Source organism: Silene latifolia, chromosome 10 (genome assembly GCF_048544455.1).
Source record: "Silene latifolia isolate original U9 population chromosome 10, ASM4854445v1, whole genome shotgun sequence".
In the NCBI taxonomy this organism is placed as follows: domain Eukaryota; kingdom Viridiplantae; phylum Streptophyta; class Magnoliopsida; order Caryophyllales; family Caryophyllaceae; genus Silene; species Silene latifolia.
Genome location: NC_133535.1, coordinates 54,486,153 through 54,504,311, shown reverse-complemented (window position 1 = coordinate 54,504,311; position 18,159 = coordinate 54,486,153). Strand labels below are relative to the sequence as shown.

Below are 18,159 nucleotides of genomic sequence, written 5' to 3'. Positions count from 1 at the left end.
GCAATTGACAATGTTGTTAGTACCAAGTTTCTCATGATCATATGTTTATCCTTGCATGTGTGACCCGAACCCCTTAGACTCTTTTTTATTATATAATTTACATCATTATTTTTATTAATCATCAAACAACCAAACCAAACCAAATCGTAATCCACCTTGATAAAAATCCACCCATAACAATTCACGAAGTAATTCCCGTTTCCTTGTATTCGACCCCTATTGCTACATTAAATTGTTGTCTAGGGTAATTATCTTTGCATAGGTACGCGATAAGCCTATCAAATTTTGGCGCCGTTGCCGGGGAAACGGTTTTATTACATTTTGAATTGTCGATTTTTATCTTGTTTTATTTTGTCTTGGGGAACACTTGTTCCTTGAGTCCGTTACTTATCATTTTCCTAGAAATTGTTGTCTTATGCCTAGGTCCTCTCGTAGTGGAGAATTGCTTTCACCGGATTCCGAGCCCGAGAAAACCTTTAGGAGAAGACGACGGTTTTGGAAGGAAGTGAAAGAAGCCACTTCTCCCATACAAGTTTAAAGTGCTAGAAAGTCTTACTTAGACGATCTAGAGGTTCTTGAAGAGGAGGAGGTTTCTTGTTCATCAACTCCACCACCACCACCATCTACTACCAAAAAGATGGTGAAACTTTCCGATCACTCAAAGCCCACCGCGGCCATGCTTCTGGCCGGAATCACAACCACTCAAATCACCGCGCCGGAATTCGAGATCAAGCCGGCTTTCATTAGCCTCGTAGAGAGAAAGTAATTTGGAGGAAGTCCTCTCCATGATCCGTCAAACGGGCGTCACCCAAGCCCAAATAAGGGAAATACTTTTCCCTTTCTCTTTGAAGGACAAAGCCAAGCTATGGATCAATAGCCTTGACCGCACCACCTTGGGAATCACCAATTGGGAAACTTTGGCTCTAGCTTTCTATCAAAAGTTTTTTCCACCGGAGAAAACTCAAACTTTGAGGAGCCAAATCACCGGATTCCGTCAACAAGCTCTTGAGAGCTTATACGAGGCTTGGGAGAGGTACAAAGAGCTTCAAAGACAATGCCCACATCATGGGCTAGATGATTGGTTTCTAGAAATAACATTCTATAATGGATGTTGTGCCGAGTCCCAAAGGATTCTTGATTCCGCCAACAATGGGCGGTTTGATCAAATTGACACCGACCTTGCTATGCCACGATCGAATCTATGGCGGTCCATGATGCCCAATATGTCAATTCCCGAGTTGTGCCATCTAACGGTAAAGAAGAATCCTCTAATAACTCTATTTTGCTAGCTTAAATTGCCTTGCTCCAACAACAATTGGCTGAAAGAGATGCTAAAGATTCCCTTCAACAACTCAATGTCGTGTCTTCAACAAGCCAAATCGTTGTGTGTGACGGTTGTGGAGGTGCGGGTCAATATGCCGCTCATTGCCGAGCTCCTATCGAAGAGGTAAAGTCTTTTCAAGCTCTAAGACAAAGTTTATATCCACCGGGTACATTTTCCAACACTTATAACCCGAATACAAAATTTCATCCGAACTTGTTTTACACTAGCAACAATGTGCTAAATCCTCAACCACAACCCCCACCACAACAAAATGCCTATGTTCTTCAACAACAAAAGTATATCCCTCCACCGGGTTATCAAAATCAACAAAGGCCTCCACAAAACAATTACCAACAAAATCCACCACAAAATAGCCAACAAAACAATCAAGGAGTTGGTAAGCTCGAGGGCATGATAATCCAAATGCAAAGGGAATTATTGGCTCAAATTCAAAAAAATGATCAAGCTCATAGTGCCGCGGTCAAGATGTTGGAACAACAAGTGGCTCAACTAGCCACTTCTAGCTCTCAAAGGAAGAATGGTCAACTACCTCCCCAAGGTGAGCAACCACATGAAACCGTTAATTCTATTTCCTTGAGAAGTGGCACAAACTATGATGGGCCATCCATGACTTTGGATGATGAGGTGGTTGTTAAAAAGGCTAAGCTTGGGGGAAATGACAAAAAAAGAAGGCTATGAAGAGCCTATTGGTAAAAATCGTGTGCCATTTCCTCATCGATTGTTGACGCTAAAGAGGAAGAGCAAGCTTGATGCTAAAGATATTGGGTCTCCTATGCCAAAAGAAAGTGATGAGGTGGTTGTTGAAGAAATCTCTCCTAATGCTAAGGAGAGTGATGCCGTTTCAAGGAAAGTGGATGCTCCCAAGGAGAATGAGAAAGAGATAGTGAAAGATGTGGAGGATGCTCCTCCCAAGGAAGTTGTCTTCTTACCCAATACATATTGCCTTCTTCCTACCCATTTGGCTTCTTTATCATGCTTGCATTTGATTGTTTTGGCTTGCTAGTTTTGATTGATTACTATATTAGATTGCGGGCACATTATTATAAGTTGAGGATAGTTGAGTGTTTATTCACAAAATTGTCCTTTCACATAAACAGAGTTTGAGTGCCCCGTGAGAGTCCATAAGTCAAAGGATCATGCAACAGCTTAAAGGTTCATTCAAAGTTTTCTATGCTACGCCGTCATGTAAATCTCAACCATGCTTTGCATTATTCCTTGCCCATGTTGTTTCGGGTTTCTAAATCATTATGCTTAGCTTGTTTGGATATTGCAATTGATGGGATTTGGTTTCTTGCTTGAGGACAAGCAAGGGTTTAGCTTGGGGGAGTTTGATAAGTGCATATTTTATATACTTTCATCTCCTAATATTAGCTCCATTTTATTTGTTATTTAGCACTTATCATAGTGTCATAAGCTAATATTTGTTGTTCTAGTGTATTTGCTTGTCTTAACATGTTTTTGTAGGAATCTAAGCATTTAGAGGCTTTTTCCTATCATTTTATACACTAAGTTCACTAAGCTAAACAAAACCAAGTGTTGGACTAAGCATGGAGCATTGGATAGGGTTTTGCATGGAGAAATTGATGGATTAATATGTATAATGCAAATGTTGACAACAATCAAAGTCAAAGCCCAAAGTCCAAGTCCAAGTCAAGGTGGAAAGCATAAGATTCCAACATGCTTAGGATGATTTTTGGGAGCTCTAAAGATCATAGATGGAGCATTTACGTGAAGGAAATGAAGATTCATATACATACTAACATACTCATATATGTCTAATTAATTTGTCATAAAATTAAAACGGATTTTATGCATGCAAACAAAATATAAATAGAAGAGAAATCACATCCTTACATTGATGTTTCGGTTTTATTGGGCACAAAAGAAATCTCCTTTTCTTTTGTTCTTGAGCTTTCCTTATGGATGAACAAGATCTAAGTATAAGATCTCTCCCTAAGCTTTATACCCAAGGCTTTCTCTTAATCTAATTAATATTATTTTGAGCTAGTATAATATTAATTTAGGTAGAAAATTGAACCAAAAATCAATTGTAACACTTGAATATTTTCGGTTTTTATGAGAGAAGATTAGGAGGATTTATTCTCTCTAGGATTGTTATTTTTGAAGAACAAGTGAATGAATATGATACAATACATTTTGTATATAATTAGGTAAAAATATGAGAAAACCATCATGGTTTTCTCTTCTCAAAAACCGGGTGGTAGGGGGGGCTTTTGGGTGAGCCAATGCATGAAGTTGTTGCTCTTAACAATGTTCATAGGCTTGCATGGCTAGACCATTAGGTAATTATTATGTTTACTTAATAAATTAATCAACACAATATTAACCCAATACCCCATTATTTCGGTACAATCATAATATGGTGTCCATATTATTTTTGTCAATTTCTCAATATGTAACATGTCACATGTAACATAATTTGTTATGTATTTTTAACATATTAAAAATCAACGTATTAATAAAAATACGTCACATACAAAAATCGATTTAGTAATTTCATAATTACTTGTGCCGAAATATTTTTACCAATTTATAAATCGCATTTACAAAAATTCATTCAATTCCGATTGTTTCCTTAAACAATAATTTCATCCGAGTAATGAAATAATTCGATTACTCAGACCGTATCTCATTTAATCACATTTCAATATGATACGTAAATTTTTCTTCCAAAATCGTCCGTCAATTTTCAAGTAATTTAATTAACTCGCATCTTTGTTATACGATTAATTAAATAATCAATTAAGAGTATTGCCCTTTAGGTATGACCTAGGGGGTCAACGGATCACCACCGTCACACGACAGTAATGTCAAACTCTAGTCAGCCAATCATTACCGATATATGTTGACCGATTGTGATAACAATATTACTTCCCAATTGCATTCATTTTAATGAGACTTAAACATGTGATCATCATGATCAACAGTCGTGATCGCATTATTGTCGGAGGACATATATTCCAACAATCTCCCACTTGTCCTCGACAAGTGTGCGTCACCAATTCTCTTGTCCTATTACTATCTCCCACTCAATGCAAGGTGTCTTTCAGGTCGTACTTGCAAGTGATCATATCGAGAGTGGTTTCCTCGATCTGGAGAATAACTGATTGACCGGACTTATCTATCATAGATACTTTCCGAGCGTGGCCACGCATTTCGATTCATTACTCCTCGAGTGGCCCCGAGATATTGTTATAACCCCGACTAGGGGTGGACAATTCCTATCGCACTCATTCCCTTCGACTAGCCACACCATCATAACCCAAAATATGCCCATTTGACCCCATTTACGAAGGTCGTAGTAACACAAATCAAAGTTAATCTGAAACTGTGCCATCTTAGGAGAATAGTCTTTAGTCAAAAGAATCGACTCATTTGAATACTATAGTATCTCTCGCCACGACCAGGCAATATAAATTTGCCAGAACTCTATAAGAGGTCATAAGGCCCGACAAAATGTTCCTAACAGTCTACCTATGTGATCGACTAGTCATCTCATATGACTCTATGGCACTTGAACTTGCCATCAATCGCCTCACACTCTAGTCACTTCGAGACGTCACCTCATACAAGTGACTATGGGCAAATACTATGTTAATCCGTGTTCACTTTAACGGGGTTCAATTGTCTCTACAACCCGTTTGGATGTAACAAAGTATAAATTAAAGATAAAAGACAAATGTGATTATGAACATGAACAAAAACAACACTTTTATTTCATTTCAAAATCTAACAAAAATTTGGTACACGTTTAAGTCCCATGGACGTAATATGTCCATCATGCTTAGCCTACGATAAAGGCTTGGTGAGCGGATCGGCTATGTTGTCATCCGTCCTAACCTTACAAATCGCAATTTCCTTTCTTTCAATGAAATCTCTTATTACATGATACTTTCTAAGTACATGTCTAGATCTATTACTAGACTTTGGCTCCTTAGCTTGGAAGATCGTCCCACTATTATCACAATAGAGAGTGATGGGATCATCGGCGGTAGGTACTACTTTTAGACCTTCCGTGAATTGCTTGATCCACATAGCTTCCTTGGCGCCTTCACGATCTTTGCTATGTACTCAGCCTCCGTAGTAGAATCATGATTCTGACTTCCTTGAAGCTTCTCTAGCTTACGGCACCACCATTGAGCATGAAAACAAAACCAACTTGTGATTTCATGTCATCTCTATCTGTTTGAAAACTTGAGTCCGTGTATCCATTAACACGCAACTCAGTGTCTCCTCCAAACACAAGGATAGAGTCCTTAGTTCTTCTCAAGTACTTAAGGATGTTCTTGACAGCAATCCAGTGACTCTCACCTGGATTTCCTTGATATCTACTCGTCATGCTCAAGGCATACGAGACATCAGGACGCGTGCATATCATGGCATACATGATTGATCCAACAGCGGAAGCGTAAGGGATTAACTTCATGCGTTCAACATCATGGGGTTCGGAGGGACATTGAGTCTTGCTCAATATCGTCCCGGTTACCATAGGTACCAAACCCCTTTTGGATTTGTCCATCTTTGAATCGTCGAAGAATCTTATCAACATAAGACTCTTGACTTAGTGCCAATATCCTCTTGGATCTATCTCTATAGATCCGGATACCTAATATGCGTTGTGCCTCTCCCAAATCCTTCATTTGGAAGTGGTTACCTAACCACTTCTTAACAGAAGACAACATTGGAATATCATTTCCAATGAGTAGTATGTCATCGACATACAAGATTAGGAACACAACATTGCTCCCACTGAATTTCATGTATAAACATGGTTCCTCAATATTTCGAGTGAAACCATTTTCCTTTATAACATGATTGAATCGATGATTCCAACTTCTAGATGCTTGCTTAAGACCATATATGGATCTCTTAAGCTTGCACACTTTGTTAGGATTTTTAGAATCAACAAAACCTTCGGGTTGTATCATGTACACCTCCTCTTCTAAATGCCCATTTAGAAAAGCGGTTTTGACATCCATTTGCCATATTTCATAATCATGAAATGCGGCGATCGCTAACAAAATCCCTATGGATCTTAGCATGGCTACGGGGGCGAAGGTCTCATAATAATGGAGACCTTGGACTTGGGTAAATCCTTTTGCCACTAGCCTAGCTTTGTAGACATCGTCATGTCCTTCTATGCCATTTTTGACCTTGAATATCCATTTGCATTGGAGGGGTCTTGCCCCTTTAGGCAAATCTACCAGGTCCCAAACTTGGTTTTCAAGCATAGAATCCATTTCGGACTTCATGGCTTCAAGCCATAAGGTGGAATTAGGACTAGAGATTGCGGCCTTGTAGGTGGCGGGCTCGTCACTTTCCATAAGCAACACATCGAGTGTTCCATCTTCCTCGATAAGTCCCACATATCGATCGGGATGGCGAATTACTCGGCCCGTCCTTCTTAGTGGAGGAGGTACAACCGCGTTAGACGACGAAGGAACATCTTCTTGCGTCTCTACCTCGGTTTGTGGCTCTTGAACTTCATCAAGTTCAAAATTTCTCCCACTATGTCTCTTAGAAATAAATTCCTTTTCTAAGAAGACAGCCTCGCAAGACACAAACACTTTATGATCTTGAGGTTTGTAGAAGTAATATCCTCGAGAGGTCGAGGGGTAACCTACAAAGGTGCATTTTTCGGATCTTGGGACAAGCTTTTTGTCGTTCTTAGTTTTGACGTAAGCATCACATCCCCAAATCTTCATATAGGATATATTTGGGATCTTACCCGTCCACATCTCACATGGAGTCTTTTCGGTGGACTTTGTGGGACTATTATTCAAAGATCGAATTGCGGTTTGTATCGCAAATCCCCAAAACGAGTTCGGTAACTCGGTTTGACTCATCATGGATCGGACCATATCAAGTAAGGTTCGATTTCTCCTTTCGGCAACACCATTAAGTTGAGGTGTTCCGGGTGGAGAAAGTTGTGATATAATACCACGACTTTTCAAGTGTGAATCAAATTCAAGGCTAAGGTATTCTCCACCACGATCGGATCGTAGTGCCTTAATCCTTTTATTCAATTGGTTCTCTACTTCGTTTTGAAATTCCTTGAATTTCTCAAACGCTTCACTCTTATGTTTAATTAAATAGATATACCCATATCTACTTAAATCATCGGTGAAGGTTATGAAGTAGTCATAATTACCACGAGCGGTGATAGTCAATGGTCCACATACATCGGTGTGTATGAGTCCCAATAGCTCACTAGCTCGCGTCCCTTTACCACTAAAAGGATTACGAGTCATTTTGCCAATTAGGCAATATTCGCATGTACCATATGATTGATAATCAAATGGTGTAATCACATTAGTTGAAATTAATCTTTTGATGCGATTCTCGTTTATGTGACCTAATCGACAATGCCAAATGAACGCTTCACTTGGGTCACTTGTTTTGAGTTTCTTTGATTGAATGTTATAAATATCTTTTGTCGGATTTGAGGTTTCTAAAATGTAAATGCCATTGATGGAAGTAGCTTGGCCAATAACCAAATCATTCCTAGAAATAGTACAACAATTGTTCTTAATGGCAAAACAAAAACCGTCCATGTCTAGCATGGCGATTGAAATAATGTTTTTAGAGAGTGTAGGTACATAAAAACAATTATGCAAATACAACTCAAATCCACTTGGCAAAGCTAAAACATAAGTTCCCTTGGATTCGGCCGCTACCCGAGCTCCATTTCCAAGGCGTAGATCCACATCTCCCTTGCTAAGCCTCTCCACATCTCTTAAACCCTGTAAATGATTACAAAGGTGAGAACCACAACCGGTATCTAGTACCCATGTCGTAGTGGAAGTATAATTTATATCAATAACATAAATTTCTTTAGGAATTGTACCTTTTGGAGTAATGAGTCCTTCCCTTATATTTCGCAAATACATAGGGCAATTCCTAAGCCAAAGTCCCATGCCATAGCAATAATGGCACTCATCATTAACTTGCTTGAAGTTTTTGATTTTCTTTCCTTTCTTCTTGAACCTCTTGCCCTTTGTAGCAAGAACTTGATTGCTAGAGCTCCCACTAGCTTTGGTATCTTTATCTTCCAGAGACAAAGACCCTATAGCTTGCATGAGGTAGTCTTCCTGAGACGGACTCACACGAGGTCTAGTAGTAGTGGGTGGTTTAGAAGAGGTGATGAAATTAAGGTTTCCATCCGAACCTATCCCAAAATGAAGTTCTCTAGTTGTATCGAAATCGTTGTTGGAGCAAATGTCGTCAAGAACATTGTGATAAGAATCAATAGTAATTGGTGCGGTAGCATTTGATGGATTCATTGTTTTAGAACTACAAATATGGAGGAAAAGGAAATATTAACATTTGTCTTTTAAAATCATACTTGTAAAAATTAACAAGATATGAACATTTATATAGTGACCTCTACCCAACTATAATAAATGATTCCAAGACCCAAATTCATATCGACTTAGGCACGGTGGGGCCGATACATCCTTTATCAATATAACTCGGTGGATTAACGTTTAATCGATTCTACTTTTAGAACTCTTGGTCGATAATATTACATTAACAATTATCTATAGCCCAAAACACATCGACAAGGGCACGGTGGGGCCGATACATCCCTTATCAAATACTTTTGTTGAGTTCAATCCAAATTTCGAATAAATGTGTCCATGATCCAAACCCACATTAACTTGGGCACGGTGGGGCCGATACATCCCTCATCAACATGAATTCGGTGGATTAACATTCATCACCCACTTCCCCTACGTAACAAGGTTTGTACCCGGTGTGGCCGAGTGCACTCCCTCACGAAATAGGTTTTCATGGTTTCTACTATTTGGTAAGGCTATGTCTCAATTGATAGTTTTAGCGAGAGGTCATGTCAATTTATTATCTATCACGTTTTAAGTGAACTAAAGCGGTGAACTACGATAATTCTAATTGACACGGTCGATAAACTCGATAAAAAGACAATGCATGTTTAGTTATGGCGATTTAGCGATGCATGTGACATAAAATAAAATGCAAGCATAAAGATAAATAAATCCTAGTATGGCCTTCCTAAAATAGAAAAATTATTTAACTATTACATATTCGGAAACCAACTCCATTGGTCCCTTGAACTTCGGTTGTGGCACACATCTCGAGGTAACACCGTCTTTATGTATCGCCATTCTTGAAGAAATCCGTCTTTTGGAACTCAGGAATGAATAAAATTACATAACAAATTACATAATTTCCTATTATACATTTGTAACTAAAATAAAATAAATCTATTAAATTACAAAACGGTGATACGAGATCACAATAAAAATTACAACCGAATCGATATTCCCATACATTTCGGGAAATACCAATTAAATCTAAGGCCATACTAAGTAAAATTACATAATTCAAAAATTACATAAATTAAAATTATGACAATCATAAAGAAAATGCAGCATTATAATATGTATGAACATGCTCAATTTTATGCTAAATCGCCTTTAAATTGCCAATATCGTATATTACTCGGTTTTTACGGATTTGCGTGATTTCAACATTTTACAATCACAAAAATACATAAACTCATATTTATGCATAAGTTAATTATCCTAACCTCTTAGGACTCAAAATTTAGTCTTCACTAATAATTTGACCATAATAAACCCATATGTTATAAAATTGTTCATAAATGGACTTAAAATTACAAAAATAAGCTATTAAACTTCAAATAAATCACAAAACTTCAAATAAATTTGAAATTTGAAATTTAAATTCATGAACATTCTGGAAAAAATCCATGACACTCATAATGTTCAAAATCTTAGGTTAAAATTTTCGAAAATTTTCCGGAAAAACAATGTTGCGGTTTATCGATTTTTAATAAAATAATCATAAAAACATGGAAAAATTATTTTCATTAACTTTTCAATTTTAGATCTGAAAAATATAATAAAATGCAACATTACACGTTTTTCCTAAGTCATAGATTATGTTTTATTAATTTTCCACTAATAATGTCACTATTTATGCTATTTTTATCCAAAAATTCATAAATCATGCAAAAAGACTTCTTTATAGCCAATTATTTTACACACATCTTGTAAAATTGCATGTGACAACATATTAATTTTCTATGACCAGATTCGAAATTTAACTCATATTAACCTATTTTTCACTTAAATCCGAATTTAATAATGAAAAATTCATTTTTCGAGCATAACAAGTCCAAAAATTATGAAAATTTACAGGTTATCTCAAAATAATATATTTGACAACATATCCAAAAACCAAGTGAAAATTCGAAGTATAGCTATTTTTAGACCAAAAATGACATTTTTACTCATAAAATCACATTTAAATGTCATTATTGTAAATTATGAACAATAAAAATCCGAAAAATTAACCAAAATATCCTAAAACATTTTAGGACCAGAAATATTAACATGCATGTAATAATTTCGTGATATATCATAATAACACAAATTTTACAAGTTTTATTTGTTATTCTTATAACTCGGAAAAACTTTTAACCAATTTGCATGCAAACAACCGTGGCTTTGATACCAATTGAAGGAAATGAAGATTCATATTCATACTAACATACTCATATATGTCTAATTAATTTGTCATAAAATTAAAACGGATTTTATGCATGCAAACAAAATATAAATAGAAGAGAAATCACATCCTTACATTGATGTTTCGGTTTTATTGGGCACAAAAGAAATCTCCTTTTCTTTTGTTCTTGAGCTTTCCTTATGGATGAACAAGATCTAAGTATAAGATCTCTCCCTAAGCTTTATACCCAAGGCTTTCTCTTAATCTAATTAATATTATTTTGAGCTAGTATAATATTAATTTAGGTAGAAAATTGAACCAAAAATCAATTGTAACACTTGAATATTTTCGGTTTTTATGAGAGAATATTAGGAGGATTTATTCTCTCTAGGATTGTTATTTTTGAAGAACAAGTGAATGAATATGATACAATACATTTTGTATATAATTAGGTAAAAATATGAGAAAACCATCATGGTTTTCTCTTCTCAAAAAACCGGGTGGTAGGGGGGGCTTTTGGGTGAGCCAATGCATGAAGTTGTTGCTCTTAACAATGTTCATAGGCTTGCATGGCTAGACCATTAGGTATTTATTATGTTTACTTAATAAATTAATCAACACAATATTAACCCAATACCCCATTATTTCGGTACAATCATAATATGGTGTCCATATTATTTTTGTCAATTTCTCAATATGTAACATGCCACATGTAACATAATTTGTTATGTATTTTTAACATATTAAAAATCAACGTATTAATAAAAATACGTCACATACAAAAATCGATTTAGTAATTTCATAATTACTTGTGCCGAAATATTTTTACCAATTTATAAATCGCATTTACAAAAATTCATTCAATTCCGATTGTTTCCTTAAACAATAATTTCATCCGAGTAATGAAACAATTCGATTACTCAGACCGTATCTCATTTAATCACATTTCAATATGATACGTAAATTTTTCTTCCAAAATCGTCCGTCAATTTTCAAGTAATTTAATTAACTCGTAACGTTATACGATTAATTAAATAATCAATTAAGAGTATTGCCCTTTAGGTATGACCTAGGGGTCAATCGATCACCACCGTCACACGACAAGTAATGTCAAACTCTAGTCACCAATCATTACCGATATATGTTGACCGAGTTGCTGACAAGAACAATATTACTTCCCAATTGCATTCATTTTAATGAGACTTAAACATGTGATCATCATGATCAACAGTCGTGATCGCATTATTGTCGGAGGACATATATTCCAACATTACCCGGGTGCATTAAGGGTCATTAATCACACACTTAGGATTCCTCAAGCAATTAAGTGAGGAATTAAGCGAAAATACCCGAAAACACACGACCCCGATCGGGGTTGCATGCCTCTTGGCTTTTACGTTATGCTCTCCTCTCCTATAAATAGGAGAGGTATTCCAAGGCTTTGAGCATCCAATTTTTACGTTTCATTTTAGTTCTTCATAGCCTTAAGCATTATATTTCTCTCAATAGTTTTTGTATTAGTTTACAAATTAGTTAATCTTGTTGTTCTTAAACATTTGGTTATTATTACATTTCAAGCATTTGGTTCTATTTGTTTCTTCCATACAAGTTATTTCTATTAAGGTATTTCTATTTCTAGTTTACATTTTACATTGCTATTTAGTTTATTATCAATCTCGTTTCATTAGCATAATTTCTTTTACATGTTATATCACTTAATTTGTTTAGATCATACTATCATGTTTATCACTTCTCTCAATATAGTTTACAATTTACATCCTATTATGAGTAGCTAAATTTCCTAGTCTAAGGGCTAGGGGAGCCATGCATAAATTTAATATATAGACATGATAAAATAAGTTAATAATAATATTGTTCATATTGCTTCTATCACATGTTTGCATCGTCACGTTTAATCGTTGTTTAAGGCCTTATTCAAATGATTAAGTTTGTTCATTCATTCTATAAGTCGAGAGGCACGGAATTGAATTAGACTAAGCATGTATAGTAGGACGACCTAGTCATGGACGAGAGTTTCTCTAGGACCCGGTCTATGGTTGATGCTAATATCGTAAGATGGGTATCTTTAAGTCTAAGCAATTGACAATGTTGTTAGTACCAAGTTTATCATGATCATATGTTTATCCTTACATGTGTGACCCGAACCCCTTAGACTCTCTTTTATTATATAATTTACATCATTATTGTTATTAATCATCAAACAACCAAACCAAACCAAATCGTAATCGACCTTGATAAATATCCACCCATAACAATTCACGAAGTAATTCCCGTTTCCTTGTGTTCGACCCCTATTGCTACATTAACTTGTTGTCTAGGGTAATTATTTTTGCATAGGTACGCGATAAGCCTATCATATGCATAGGTGTCGGGATAATCTTAATATACCCATATTGGCGGAGACATCGATAAGGCCTGTACGCCTCTACTCTATCAAGAAATTTAATCAAGCCCGAGTAGAGAGACTTCCTACAAGTCTTATATGGAGCAAAACCGTAAGGGGTCCAAGTGACATGCTCTGCCCTAAGCCTGTCCAACCTCCGTCAGTGCTCCTCTAACAACTCACAATCTCCCTTAAACCTAGGAACTTGTGACCAAGCCTCGACAAGTGGTCTCCCCTCGATATAATATCCGGAGTGGGGTCGGAATGAGGAAAATAGTCATATATCCAAGCCTAAAACAACGGTAAACAACCGTTAAGACCATGGGCCTCTCATCACAAAGCCATCCCCAACTGTCGGTACAAGTGGGCAAATGGCATGGCCCCCCAAGCATACTTGCCAATATCAACCAAATGATCAAACGACGGCAACATATGGGCGATAAATCTATCACCATACTTGTGCATGAACAAAGTTTGTCCTAGCAACATCATCATATAAGCCTTGAGCGAGTAATGTTAGTTACCCGACTCTACAACCTTCCTCAACCTCTTAGTCAACAATCCACCACCCTTATCAAGTGGTAGTGCGACATCCTCAACAGGCACTCCGAAAAAGGCAGCTACCTTCCCCTTCAATCCGACTTCTTCCTTTATAGCACCCTCCTCCTTCCGAACCATGCCCTCCACAAACACCCTCATGCCATCCGTCCATAGCCTAAGGATCCGGTGAATGTCGTACAGCAAGATAGTAATCTCACCAAAAGACATATGAAAAGTGTTGTGTCCGGTTGCCACCTCTTTACAAAAGCACTAATCAGATTCTTATCCAAATCGGTCGTCATACAACGCCTCAAATGACCAAGCCTACTTTCACTAACTCTCTGAGAAACATCATCATGCAACTTTATTTCATTCATCGCCTCTAAACAACACGGCCTCTCGTAACCGTTGAGCCATGATCTCACGTTTTCGGCTCGCTCCAACTAGTATAAGTTACGTGGACACCAAAGCTACGTAGGACGCTAATATGAATCGGTCCACCTAAGACCGGACGTGTAAGACGCCAAGATAGATCCTTCTTCTTTATCTTCTTCTTCCTCGTGATACTAGAGGAACATTGAACATACGGCAAATATCGACCTTTACCATCCCGTACCACCTTTTTTTGGTGGTAGTTCGGTGGCCTGGTCGTCCAAAAACTGAGAGTCATCCTCATCCTCCTCATCCTGAACCTCATCATCAAAATGTTCCTCCTCTTCATCATCAGAATGGTCACCGGCTACTGGTTCCCTATAAAACGCACTCGAGAAATCAGCCTCGCTTATAACAGGGCCGGGAGTAGGGCTAATATGGATGCCCTTTGCCCGACTACGACGTGGCGGTAAAGGTAATGGGTTACGCCGCTTAGATGATGTCACTCTTCGGTTTCTCGTACGATTCAGGGTAGTCTATTGTTATCTCCACTATCTGTCATCTCCATTAACTGAATTAAAATGTTAGATAAATAAAAAAACCCAACAAATAATATTAAAAATTAACCAATTAATTACAAAATTATATGAAAATGAAATTTAAAATTCTGAACCATGGACCGACGTTAAATTCAAAGTTCGGCCATGGGTCAGATGTTGAATTTCAACGTCTGTGGCCGCTTCAGACGTTGAAACCCAATGTCCTACCCATGTTCAGATGGTGATAAGCTACGTCTAGCCGACCCCAAACGTTAACATTTAACATCATCCTCCTCACCAAACGTGCATATTCAACGTCTTCCTCCCAACCCAACGTGAACATTCAACATTCCTACCCCTACCAGACATTGAGATTCAATGTTCTCTTCCCTCCATGATATTGAATTACAACATATCTCCTCGATTAACATTTAATTGCAACGTTTCTCACAACAACCACCAACAACAAACACGACAACAACAACAACGTATAAATGCATCAACAAACCAACAACAACAACAATAAATATGACAAGAACATAATATGATTAAAATTAAACTAATACAAAACAGATGGGTTGTAATATATAAATCTAATTAAACAAGAATCAAGAAGAAAATTGAGAATGAAGAGAATTATAAACAAGAATCAAGACAAACAAACATTACTAACCTAATTAAAATCAATTTATACAAACTAATTAAAAAAAACCAAGGAATCATGTTTTACATACTTGAGAATGAAGAAAAGAAACGAGAAATGGTGGTGTTGCGGTGCTGTGTGGAGGAGCGTGGTGGTGGTGTCGGTGTTGTGTGGTGGTACTATAGGGTGGGGGTGGGGGTGAGGGTAAGAGTGAAAGAGAGATTAGAGTTAGAGAGAGGGTAAGGCCAAGTTCGTCTTTTTTTTTCTTAAAAAAAGCGTCGACGACGTTTCGCAATTCAGTATATTATGAGAGAAGGTAGATAATACTTTGGTTTAATATGAGACTAAATAAATTTTGGATTATTATAAGAAGACCGAGCATAGTTGAGTATTCTTATCAAATAACACTAGGTAATAATATTGGACCACAAATCTCCCACTTCTTATGAGCTTGTAAGGTAAAATTTATTATAAATATATGATACTGATACACCTAAAAATGAAGAATGATAACTATTCATCCGAATAGAGGGCACATGAATTACAAACTCCAATAAAATGGATTATGATGGTCATTGGACATTCTTATAAACTGAACGAGTCCCTCGGTAATGACCAAACAAAATTGCACAACTTAGAAATTATTTCGTGTTAATGAAACTTGGATAAAATTTCCAATGATTATAATATTTTGTTGGTAATTTAAGTTTAATTACCGGTTCATTTTAGGGTATTCGGGTTTGGTTCTAGATGGGTAAGTTTGTTATAATATAATGTAAGTTCGGGTAGTACAGAGTGTACACTTGCATAATTGTTTATGAATTTATAGTATAGTTTTCATTTGAACAACTATGACGGCGGGCTCTTAGGAAATGCCCGGAAAACTTTACAGGTTTTTAATTCCCGCAATAGAAATTAAATATGTCAGAATTTGTGAAAAGTTACAACTTTTCACAAATACATTCCCTGTACCTTTTCATATCTATATAAATAGAGATGGATTGGATATGTTTGAAAACACAGAAAAAAAATAATCTCATGTTCTACATCATAGAACCGCATAACAATCTAGACACAATACTTCTGAATTACTTCTCTAATTTTTGGTCTGTGCCCAAAATCAGAGGGACACCGTCTTATCTCAATAGGAAATTCGGATTAACCCAGGCACAAATAAGGGTGGAATTGTTCTATTAGGAAAGCGAAGACGATACGGTGATTTATTATTGTCAATTCCTATTTTGTGCATACTCAATATCTAACAATCTAATAGAACAATTTCAAAACCTTGAATATTTCAAGATGACGAATGCTAAGGAAATGACAATGAGTATTTACATTTTGGATGATGATGGATCATTACGTGAGACGAACTGAAGTTCTGAGTGCGAGAATTTAGGTTGTTCAAAATTGTCATGGATGTTGTAAAATCTATGATGAACACCATGTAAATGCAACGCATGCTTAGAAGATGAACACCAAAACTAAACAACAGAGAATTATTTTTGATATATTTGTGTTTGTTTATAATGAATTAATTTATGAGGAAAGAAAGAGAATCTACTTATATACAAGGTGATGGGGTGATGTCGTCGGGTCACATCCAATCAAACACATTTATAATACTCAACATACAACTAGTTAGCGGTAAGTCGAGGTCGATCCATGGGACGGTGTGCTTTGGGTTCTAAGTCTATCTATCTCAATTTATGCTAGTGTCACAATTGATTTGGGTTTGTAGTTGTGTTCTAGACTAATGAAAGCAATAAAGTGAAACAACCAATAAAAGAAGGATGTAAACAAATGATTAAAAGTGCTAGGATATCATGGGGTCATAGGGGATTCATGGTGTTGATCATACAAACATGTTTACAAGGTTGCAAGCAATTAATGTTGTGGAGGAACCGAGTTGGGTTATATCTTACGGTTCTTAGGAAGAGTTGAGTCCCGGAGCCGAATCGATTAGATTGTACAACACCTACAAGTCGACTTACTTTCCTCCTAATCAACTTCTATGCATGGTCTAACAAGACTCGAGTTGGTTTATATCTTACGAGTCAAGTTGAGTAGATAAGAGATGGTAAAAATGCAAGGATTCATAGGCTTAGCATTTCATCAAACATAACATGTGCATAAAGTTGACATCACAACAAGCAAGCAATTTGATAATGAAAACATATTAGATTAAGCATGAATCAATCCCATGTTGGTTTCCCCTAATTACCCATTAATCCTAGCTAAAGAAACTACTCACTCATTATCAAGTTTAACATGTTAATAAGGGTGTCAATCATCACAACAAGTATAAACATGATAATAGAATGAAGAAATTAACAATAAAGATTAAAGAGTAAAGGAATTATACCAACTTAAGATGATCCAAATAATAAAGCAAAGAATAATAGAAGAACTTGATGATTGATGGAAGGTTGTCAATCTCCCAATAATAACCCAATAATCTTCAATTACCCAATAATAAACTTGAATAATAAACTTGAACAATAATTAAGGAGAGATTAATGTGTAATTTGTGGAAAGATTAAAGAGTAGTCTATTCTAATCTACTCCTAATCTAATCTAAGAGAAGTATTTTCTAGCTAAAAAGATGTGTACAAAGGATTATTACAAATGGGGTATTTATAGTGGAAATTAGGTGGATGCATTAGGGTTAACTAAGGGCTAAACTAGTAATTACACTTTTTAGATTGAGCAAGGAGGAGCCGGTATTTTTCGAAGGAAGGGCTTCTTTCTTTGTAGCTTGGAGAAGACGAAATTTCGCTGT

At 36.4% G+C, this 18,159-nt stretch overlaps 1 non-coding gene across 1 annotated transcript; it reads right to left on the bottom strand.

Moving 5' to 3' along the window:
- Window positions 1-965: 965 nt before the first annotated feature.
- On the bottom strand, window positions 966-1,072 carry LOC141610349 (small nucleolar RNA R71). The gene has a single exon (XR_012528252.1). It is a non-coding gene; the product is annotated as a small nucleolar RNA R71 (small nucleolar RNA).
- Window positions 1,073-18,159: the final 17,087 nt, after the last annotated feature.